We start from the raw sequence: 11269 nt of genomic DNA, 5'->3' as shown, positions 1-11269 counted from the left end.
ATTCATTTACCTGTTTAAAGACAGGCAGCTCTCTGCACTTTAATAATCCAGCTCCTGCTGTTCATTTTTCCTCCCTGTTAAAAAAAAATCACAGGTGCCACCTCTGGATGTCACCTCAGCAGCCACACACTTGATGAATGCTGTCAAAAATTAAAATGTTCAACTTTTGATGCTTACCAGAATGACAAGTACAAACTGGATGTTGTTTCAGACAGTGAGCAATGAATTATTTAACTGGAGAGAGTCACCTGGTTTTAAACAGGTAAGCCTAAATAAATTATCGGTGGTGGAAATGCAAGCCAAAGAAGACTTAATGGTTCTGGCCCGTACCATACCATCCTGTACCAATCCGGACCGCTCAGTGTAAATGGGGCTGTCAGGTGGCATACGCAGGCTAAATTGTCATAGTGTGACAGTCCCATTACTGAACGATTTACTGGCTGGAGAAGATGGCTAAAAAAACAATCTGTGTTAAATCCAAATTGCAGTTTAGATTCAGATGAAAAAAAAGTCCTATGTGGCTTTGATTTGAATGCCACGCAAATCAGATTGCCAACCCCAGTTTGAATGGGGTGTTGGAGGATCCGTAAGGGTGTCCATTGTGAAAGGGCCATTCCATCATTTTCAGTATGTACAGAAATGTATTTCCTTCCACCACAACCTTTGATGTTGTTTGTTAATCCCTTGCACTTATGAAAAGCCCATGATGTTGGGCATGTCATAACTCAACCTGCCACAACCTTGAAGATTGTCTTGGAGCACCAATTTATGTGGGGATGACTGTGTGCTCAGTCACTGGCTTTTATAGTATATAACCCGGCTATGTCACTACATCATTTTCACAACAGTAGTTTTGAAAACATTCTGTCAGGATTGCAGGGTTTTGTTAGGTATTTGATTGCTTTAGTTATGTATTGTATTGTTTTGATTTTGTTTTGTTCTCTTTTATCACCGTGGTTTTGTTTGTTATCTTTTGCTTTGGTTTTGGTGTCACTTCTCACTCTTGTCTTTCACTTAGGTCTTTGGTAGTGGGCGGTTCTTTCCCTGTGGCCACGCCCCTCTCTGGAACTTTACTGCACACCTGTTCTCAGTCAAGCACTCATCACACCCTGTATTTAAACATCTTGATTCCCTCACTTCCCCGCCAGATCGTTGCGCTTTATGCCTTTGCTTCCAGCTCTTTACCTTGGTCTGTTCTCAACCTGTTTTTGCCTTGCTAAGTTTTTTGACTACTTGCTCATTTTTTTGGACCACACCCTAGTTATGTTTCTGATACTGTTTCTGATTCTGGACTGCCTTACCATGTACTGTTTTTTTTTTTTCCCTGTTTACCCAGTAAAACCTTTTAACCATATCCCTTTTGTGTGTGAGCTTTGCATTTGTGTCCAACCCTTCCTCGTCTCCAGACCTGATATATTCGGAGATGAGAATTTTCAAGATGCACATGTGCAACCCAGAACCATGTAAATACGGCATGCAGGTGTTTCTCTATGGGTCCACAGTGTAAACATGACCTAGAGGGGAAAAATTATTTCTGAGTGTTGTGGTTTGGGGTTGCGGTCAGTGTCCTTTTCCCTGGTGTTTTTCTCTTTTCCTCCAGTGTTGCTGATTATGTAACACGCCTTCAGCTGCAGCACACCTGGCAGTGTCATCTTAAGGCCTGGCTGAGCAGGATGACACTGCCAGATTGTTCCCCTCTGTGGTACAGTTTCTGTGTTTAGCTATTTTCATTCCTTGACCCATCTTTTTTGATACTTTGTTTTTTTGGTCTCCTTGCAGATCTGCAGTCACCACCAGCACCACTGGCCCACCTCGTTTCACTCCCTGCCTTCCAGTCCTTCTCCATGGCCTCAATCATCAATTCCACATACATATCTTTTCATTATTGCAATAAACCTGTTATTTCCTTCACTTGGCTCCCTGCCTCATTGCATTTTGGGGCCTAAAATGTCCTCCCTGTTTTCATGACAGAATAATTGGACCAGGTGAGGACTCAGATGAGGGAGACCAGCTTTGCCATGCACTCTCCTGCCATGGTAGTCTCGTCGGGAAACACAAGCAACAAATCAAACACCTCACTGAAAGCAATCAGCATCTGTCTGCACAGGTATCACAACTCTGGTCACAGTTGAACACCCTCACAGATCAACTGTCCAGGTTAGTCCCAGCTGCTTGCACAGTACAGCCTCCACCACAGCTAATCCTGGTTAGCTCACCTGATTCCCTCCTTCATGACTCCTTTGTTTGTGACCTGGAACCCTTATCAGGGAGTCTGGGCACCTGTTCCTCCTTTCTGTTATAATACTCCATAGTTTGTTTGTTCTTTTGTTTGTTTTTGTTTTTTTTTATAAGGACAAACAAAATTCACCTTGGATAAAAGCAAAGTGTCTTACCTGATGAGCCTGCTCAGGGGAGAGGTGTTGAAAATGGGTTATGGCCCTGTGGAAAAGCCATAATATGAAAAATGTGCATTCAATATGTCATCCATTACCTTTTTTAGGGTTCATCATAAAGAAGGGAACAATAAGGCCAGACCCTGACAAGATCAGGGCAGTTAGGGAATGGTCCACTCTTGCCACCCTCAAATAGCTTCAGCAATTCTTCGGGTTTACTAATTTCTACCGCAAGTTCATCCGGAATATATGTCTGGACGCCTGCTGCAGAGTAGGTGTTTTTGTGTCTTAAGCAGCTGTTCACAATGGTAACCATTCTCATACAACAAGATCCCACCTGCCAGTTTATTGTGACGGTCGATGCATCCGACAGTGGGGTGGGGGCTGTGCTTTCCCAGGTCGGGTCTGACAATAAACAGCACCCTGTGTATTTTTTGTTTTGTTTTGTTTTTCTTGTCAGCTGTCCCTGGCTGAAGCTAATTACGATGTGGGGAACAGGGAGCTGTTAGCCATTAACGAGGTGCTGGAGGAATGTAAGCACTGGTTGAAGGGGTCCTCTATCCTGTTTATAGTGTGAACTGATCACATAAACCTAGCATACATCTAAGCTGCCTAGAAACTGAACCCACACCAAGTCAGATGGACCCTATATCTTGCCCAGTATAATTTTATCATCACTTACAGACTCAGATCTAAGAATGGCAAACCAGATGCTCTTTCCCGCCAGTTTTACTTTGACACAGACTCCAGGTACTCGGAACCCACCCTGCCCAGCTCTGTTGTCATTGGGATCCTCACCTGGGAGTTTGAACGTCTGATTCAGGATGCCAACTTTTGAGTGCTCCCTGGGTAGTACAACTAACTGTGCAGCAAGCCATATTATTTCATATTTGGAATAAAATGCTAACAGTGGACAGACATGGTTGATCCACAACAGTTAGCAGCCACTGCTAACGGTCTCTGCCAGTGTGGCAATGGACACGGCAGGCAAGGAGCAGAATACTGTAACATGTTTGGTGGAACTCATCCATTTGCTTTTAAACAGGCACAGAATTACTTGCGCTTTCTTGCATACTTTTGAAAACAAGCATACATTCATGTCAAAATGTATGCATGGTATGAAAAATGTGTACATGTTGGGAGGTCTGCATAACATCACCAGGGGTTTCTCTAGAAGGACTGCACTTGTGCTAAAGATGCTAGAGTGTCTATGATTATTCTATGATTGATTTTGCTCTTGACATCATCAGGCTGGTGCATTATATCATCAGACTGTTTGCTCGATCATATTTGACAGCAAGCATTGTCTTCACATGACAATTTGTCATGATTATAGACTGTAAGCTTCTGGGATGAATATCTATAAAAGTTGAGAGAGTGTTGCCTCACACAACTGTATGGTTTTATTTTCATTTCATTTCATTTTCATTTATTTATATAGCACCAAATCACAACAAGGTTGCCTCAAGGCACTTCACACAAGTAAGGTCTAACCTTACTAACCCCCAAAGCAACAGTGGTAAGGAAAAACTCCCTCTGAGGAAGAAACCTCAAGCAGACCAGACTCAAAAGGGTGACCCTCTGCTTGGGCCATGCTACAAACATAAATTACAAAATAATTCACAAAACAAACATACAGGAAATGTTGCCGGTGCACAGGACGGTTTCTGGAACAGATACCACAGCCATCTCTGGATGGAGCTGCACCTTAAACAGAGAGAGAAAAAAAACAAAAAAAAAAACAGAATCAAGCAACATAAAGACAACAAATACAGTGTAATTTGTCAGCATTAAGCATCAAGAAAAACTGTAGAAATACTAATGTGATCGCTGGCCACTAGCCCTAAGCTTCACTAAAAGACCCAGAATTTAGATAAAATTGAGGCCGCGGCCTGCTACGTTTCCTAATAATAAATTAATTAAAAGAGTAAAAAGCAAAGTAACATACTATGCCAGTATGCTAGCCATACGAATGGGAAAATAAGTGCATCTTAAGTCTGGACTTGAAAGTCTCTACAGAATCTGACTGTTTTATTGACACAGGGAGATCATTCCACAGAACAGGGCACGATAAGAGAAACCTCTGTGATCCGCAGACTTTTTATTCACCCTAGGGACACAAAGTAGTTCAGCACCTTGAGAACGCAAAGCTGGGGCCAGTATGTAGGGTTTAATTAGGTCAGCTAGGTAGGGAGATGCCAGTCCATGAAGAATTTTATAGGCTAGTAGCAGAACCTTAAAATCTGATCTCACTGGGACAGGAACTCAGACTCAGACTCACTTTATTGTCACTCGTCCCTTACAGGCAGAACAAAATGCAGTTTCTCCAGGTATTGGTGTAGTTAACTGGGACAATTTAACCTAACCTTTTTAAACTTTTGCAATGTACAATATGCGCACACCTGTGGCCATAGAATATATATACAAGGCACAGGGTCGCCAGCAGCAGCAGAGTTAGAGTATTAAGAAAGTGACAATGTGCATGTTAGTGCAATGTTCACAGTTTGGTGGTGGATGTTGAACTGTTCAACAGTCTGACAGCACTTGGGGAGAAGCTTTTTTTCAGTTTGGACTTTTTTACCTGGATGCTGCGCAGCCTCCTTCCAGAGGGAAGGGGTATAAACAGACCCTGTGCAGGGTGGGTGGAGTCTCGGAGGATGCAGGTGGCTTTGTCTCTACATCTGAAGATGTAGATGTCCCCAATGGGCGTTAAGATGCATCCGATGGTCCTCTGTGCAGACTTCACCACCTGCTGCAGCGCCTTCTTCTCCACCACTGTGCAGCCACCATACGACACAGGGAGGCAGCAGGACAGGACACTCTCCACTGCACAGCTGTAGAAGGCCCTGAGGACCTCTGTGTTCAATCAGGCCCTTCCCAATTTCATCAAAAAATAGAGGCGTTGGTGGGCTTCCTTGATGACAGCCATGGTGTTGGTGTGCCGGGTGAGAGTGTTGGAGAGGTGGACTCCAAGGTACATGATGGAGGAGACGATCTCCACTGCTGCTCCATTGATGTGGGGGGGGGGGGGGCACATTGGAGAGATGCCAAAATGGGTGTAATGTGGTCAAACTTAATGCTTCGTGTCAAAACTCTGGCAGCAGTATTTTGAACCAATTGGAGAGCCCTAATGCTGGACTGCGGTAAACCAGAAAATAGAATATTGTAGTAGTCCAATCCTGAAGAGACAAACGCATGAATCAGGGTCTCAGCATCAGCCATAGACAGGGTGGAATGAATCTTCGCTATATTTCGCAGGTGGAAGAAAGCAGTCCTTGTCATATCTCTAATTTGGAGGCCAAAGGACAATGTAGGATCAAAAATTACCCCAATGTTCCTCACTTTGTCAACGTGATGTATGACACACGAGCCTAGGCCAAGCGTTAACTAGTCAAATCGATGCCGATGTCTCACTGGACCAAGAATCATCATTTCAGTCTTTTCAGAGTTTAAAAATAGGAGGTGCTAGACATCAAGCTGCTCACTGATGCAAGGCAATCTTGTAAGGATTTTATGTGGATGAGATTACCAACAGTTATCGGCATGTATAACTGACTATCATCAGCATAGGAGTGAAAGGTAACCCCGAAATGCCGCAATATGTGTCCAAGGGGTGCTATATAAAGGGAGAAAAGCAGGTTGTGCTTTTTCAGACATTACGAGTTTTGTCAGCACGTCTAGTGAAATACGTACTATAATAATCGTTCTTCTACTACTATCTGAAACATGATGTCTGTGTGAAATAAATGGTAAATGGACTATGTTTATATAGCACTTTTTCCATCTATATCAGAAGCTCAAAGATGCCTTACAATAATGCCTCATATTCACCTGGTTGTCAGGGTGCTGCCATACAAGGCGCTCACTACACACCGGGAGTAACCAGGGGATTAAGGACCTTGCCCAAGGGCCCTTAGTGATTTTCCGGTCAGGATGGGATTCGAATCGAGGATCCTCTGGTCTTAAGCCCAACATTTAACCACTAGAGCATCACCTCCCCTGTGTGTGGCTGAAGCAGTGTGGCCCAAGACTGAGCAGTATTCAGTGTTCAACATTTTCCTCAGAGAAACTATATCAACCATTAGCAATTAGGGACCAAATCCAGTGAATCTTCAGTTTGTGGACATCAAAATATACATATAATGCTTCTGTGTACTAAGTGTAATAGTGGCTTAGCGACAGTCCTCACCTGATGAACAAATAATTGCGCAAGTCCCACATTACTTTGATGCTAAAGATGAACATGTTTAACAACAATTACATTTCTGAGTGGTACCAATGTTGGAGTGGTTTATCTTCAGTCAATCATTACTTAAGGACTATTTTATATGAGTACTTGGGTGGTTCTATTTTTTTTTTTTGTAATTAAATTCTGGATGGAAAATTAGTGTCATGAATATGCCACAATAAAGGAAATTGGATGGGTCAAAACCTTTGTGTGTGGTACTAATTACACTCACTTTGTCTACAAAACAGGTTCCTCATTTTTCACCTGCCAAACACACACATTCCAAAATGACAGGCATATCCAAAGCCCCCCATCACCACCACACACAGACTCACTGCCTTGTCTTTGTGTTTCCTGTTTGTCTGAGTGCTATGCTTCTGTGTGTGTGTGTGTGTGTGTGTGTGTGTGTGTGTGTGTGTGTGTGTGTGTGTGTGTGTGTGTGTGTGTGTGTGTGTGTGTGTGTGTGTAGAGGCAACTAACTGACACTGATGGAGTGATGTCTATCTGATCCACTTGCTTTCTGAGGTGTCCCTCAGCACTGCTCACAACACATCACTCATCCTAAATCTGCCCTGCAGCCTCTAAACACCCCAAACGATCACACAGATAAAAATCACACATCTGAACACCGCAAGAAACATCCCATCAGCAGCCGGCCCACACACACCTTCAGCCTGGTCCGTGTGGGTGTAGCGGCAAACTCGTAATTCCATCCTAGACCCTTAGATTGACCCCAAAACACAGAGTGACAGCCCCACCCCCCTCCCCATCCAAGGCCACACAAATCAAAACACACAATGAATCCAAACCACACAGTCACAAACACCACAACCCAGCACCAGGTTTTGGACCGTTAATTTAAAATTGTTTTCACTTCAAGTTACCAAATGCAAGCTAAAAATGTGTAGTCTGTTCACCCTCCCGCCCCATTATTAAGTGGTTAGCATTGGGACATGAGATCGCTTCCCACTTGGGGCCTTTCTGTGTGGTGTTTGCATGTTCTCTCCAGGTGCTCCGGCTTCCTCCCACTTTCAAATATATTCAGGTTAGGTGAATTGGAAACTATAATATTGACCAGGCCCGAATCCAGACCGGTTTGGACGGATGCAGTTGCATCGGTCAGATTTTTTTAAGCATCATTCGTCATCAGTAAAAAAAATCTCGTATAATCCCGAATAGTGCCGAACATGTCCCTACGGTGAACACAGCTTTTGATTTGATCCCACAATGCACCACGCAGGTGGATCAAAACAAACAAAGTGTCAGTCCAGTCGAGTCGATGATGGCATCCAGGAAAAAAGTTGTGCAAGGAAAATTGGGCGCTTATTTAAAAAAGAAACGGTGAGTGGTTTATAAATAGTTTTCAGTGTGTTTGAAAGGCATTCTATGATGACTGAAATTACATTTTCGGTGGTTTTCCGACCATACATGTCAACCTACATGGATTGTCCGTAAATTATATGGATTTTTTCCAAGTTTCAGAGTCATATGGACTTACAAATAAAGTTGGATATTCAGGGTTTGGTCTGCAGCGTGTCTGTTTCTGCAGCGCAACTCCACTTTGAAGCGTGAATCATTGAAGCAATGCTTTGATCCACTAAGCTCGTTGGTTCTTTGAGTCGCTGCTCTTCAGAAACGGCAAGTCCGCTTCTTAACCCCTCTCAAAGCCATTAAAATACCATGAGTCACTTTTGTGTGTATTAAAGTCACTAACTGAGACTCTTGTCTTGTTGCAGTCAAGAAACGAGAATCGTCCTCCGTTCCGTTGTCACAGCTCCAAACGCTGCGTGGCTCTCTGCCGAGACAGAGTCCACTCGGAATTAATAACTTCAAAACGAATTGCTGCTTTAAATAAAATTACACCTCTTACAAACGTTGTAATACAGATGTGCATCACAGCAGCTGCAAGAGCTCAGCTCAGATATATGAAAAGTCATGCCAATAATGTCTGAAAGGAAATGCTTTTGACAAAAAACTACAGATTTTGTTTAGTCCTATTTATGTCCAGAGATCAAGGATCCACCATGTCAATTTTTGTTATAGTGTTGTTTTTTTTAGGACATCATATTTATACAAATAAGAAGTGTCCACTATGGTCCATGAAGTATAATACATGTATTAAAAGAAGTGTGACAGTGTATGTTGAACACGAATAAAAGACTGAAGACGCGTACGATTTTTATTTTATCATTGGGCAAAAATGCATCTGTCAGATTTTCACTCTGGATCCAGCCCTGTTGACCATAGGTGTGCACGGGGGTGTGAATGTGTTTATCTGTCTATGTGGTCCTGTAATAAACTGATGTCCAGGGTGTACCCTGCCTCATGCCCAATGACTGCTGGGATTGGCTCCAGCCCCCCTGTGAGCCTTAATTCAAGTAAGCAAGTATAGAAATGTATGGGTATATAATCACATTTGTTTACAAGGTAATTTATTACAATGTAATTTGATATTGCTGCCAGTCTGAAGAGTATAAATACTGAAGCATGAAGAAACCAGAGGGTTTATGTTGTGTCTGTACTGCTTAGTCCAAATAAGAGTCATGAGGGGTAGCCTATTCCAAGGGAAATAGGGCAAGAGACATTGTAAAACCTAGACAGGCTGCCAGTCTATCACAGGGCCACATATAATCAGATAAACGCATTCACACTCTGACTCACTGCCAATTTAAAGTTTCCAGAACCCACACAAACATAGAGAGAACATATCAACTCAGAAAGGACCATGTAGGAAGTGATCCCAAGACCTTCTCACTATGAGGCAACAGTGATAATCACTAAGTCACCATGCTGCCTACCAAGTGGTTTATTATTTGTATTTTAGAATGTTTTATCAAAAATAACAGTTTACTGAGCTCTGCAATAGACTGGCATCCTGTCCATGGTGTACCCTGACTCACACTGGAGTAAGTGGGTTGATGGATGGATGGATGGATGGATGGATGGATGGATGGATGGATGGATGGATGGATGGATGGATGGATGGATGGATGGATGGATGGATTATTAAAAACAGAATAGGCAAAAAAATATTTATCTGTGTTTCCAAATTTGTAGCTTGAGTTGGATAAAAGCTGTCTTTACCTTGCTTCATCACTTTTTAGTTAACTAAACCACTTCATACAACTCCCCTTGTTGGAAGGAAAGGTGATGTAACACAGTGGTAAACATACCACTGTCCCAGCTTTTTTGAAACGTGTTGCAGGCATCCATTTCAAAATGAGCAAATATTTGCACAAAAACAATAAAGTTTATCAGTTTGAACATTAAATATCTTGTCTTTGTGGTGTATTCAATTGAATATAGGTTGAAGAGGATTTGCAAATCATTATATTCTGTTTTTATTTACATTTTACACAACATCCCAACTTCATTGGAATTGGGGTTGTATATCATGGTTCCTTTTCTTTGAGCAATTTCCTCATCTTTGGAACTTGTGCTTTGTTTGCATTTTTTAAAAAAAGCACTTATAGAATTTTTCTTTACACAAGCTTTTTTTATTCCCTTGGTCAGCCATGGTTTATTTACTCTTTTCTTACTAGTTTTTATTCATTTACAATTTTTATTATATGATTTCATCAGTATTTTCATGAATGAACTATACGCTACATTAACGTCACCGACATAAACCTCTTCCCAATTTGATTTTTAAGATCATAATTTAATGCCTCTAAGGCTTTTGATGACTTATCTCTTTTGAAGTTTATAACAGTTTTTTTTTTTTTTTGTACCTATTTTTATATTTAAATATTGAAAAAACTGGTAAATGATCACTGAGATCTGTCATCAATATCCCATTCTTAATAATTTCATCTGTTCTATTTGTGAATATATTGTCAATTGCAGTTGCACTTTGCGATGTAATTCTGGTTGGTTTTGTTATCAAGGGGAATAAACCCAAGCTATTCATTGAATTCACAAAATCACTTACTCTTAGGCAACTGGAGCTTTCCACATTAACATTAAAGTCTCCACACATAAAGAGTGTTTTGTTTTTGATTTGATGGAATAATTCTATTATTTTATCTGTAAATTTCACAACACAAGAGTCTGGTGCTCTGTATACACAACTGATTAGAATATTTTTAGATGTTTCATGTACAATTTCCACTGTCACAATTTCTATGACATCATCTATAATTGTCATTTCTTCTACAATTTTACATGTCAGATCTGTTTTTATGTACAAAGCAATACCTCCACCCTTTTTTTCTCTTCTATTTACAAAATATAACTCATATCCCTCCATTTGAACATCAACCATGAGGTCATTTTTAAGCCAAGATTCTGTGATTGCAACAATGCTGAATCTATTTTTAAACTGGTTTAAATAATCTTTTATTTTTGAAATTTTATAGAACAAGCTTCGAATGTTTATATATATATATATATGAGTAACAGGGTATCTTCAGTAATTTTTTCACTATTTAACTGTTTTTCCGTATAATACTCACAACCAATTGTAGTCAAGTCAAATATACTTTCATCAATATTGGTGTCTATGTCATATATTTTATCATCTGTTTCCATGTTTAATCTGATTTTTTGTTGGTCATACTACCAACTGACATCATATTCATTTGTCTACTCAGGTCTGTACTTTGTAAGGTCATCCATGTCTCTGATTTGTATACCCTTTGTCCCTTCT

The sequence above is a fragment of the Thalassophryne amazonica genome, chromosome 3 (assembly GCF_902500255.1).
Source record: "Thalassophryne amazonica chromosome 3, fThaAma1.1, whole genome shotgun sequence".
Lineage (NCBI taxonomy): Eukaryota > Metazoa > Chordata > Actinopteri > Batrachoidiformes > Batrachoididae > Thalassophryne > Thalassophryne amazonica.
The sequence above is the reverse complement of the archived record's forward strand: the minus strand, read 5'-3'. Positions refer to the sequence as shown.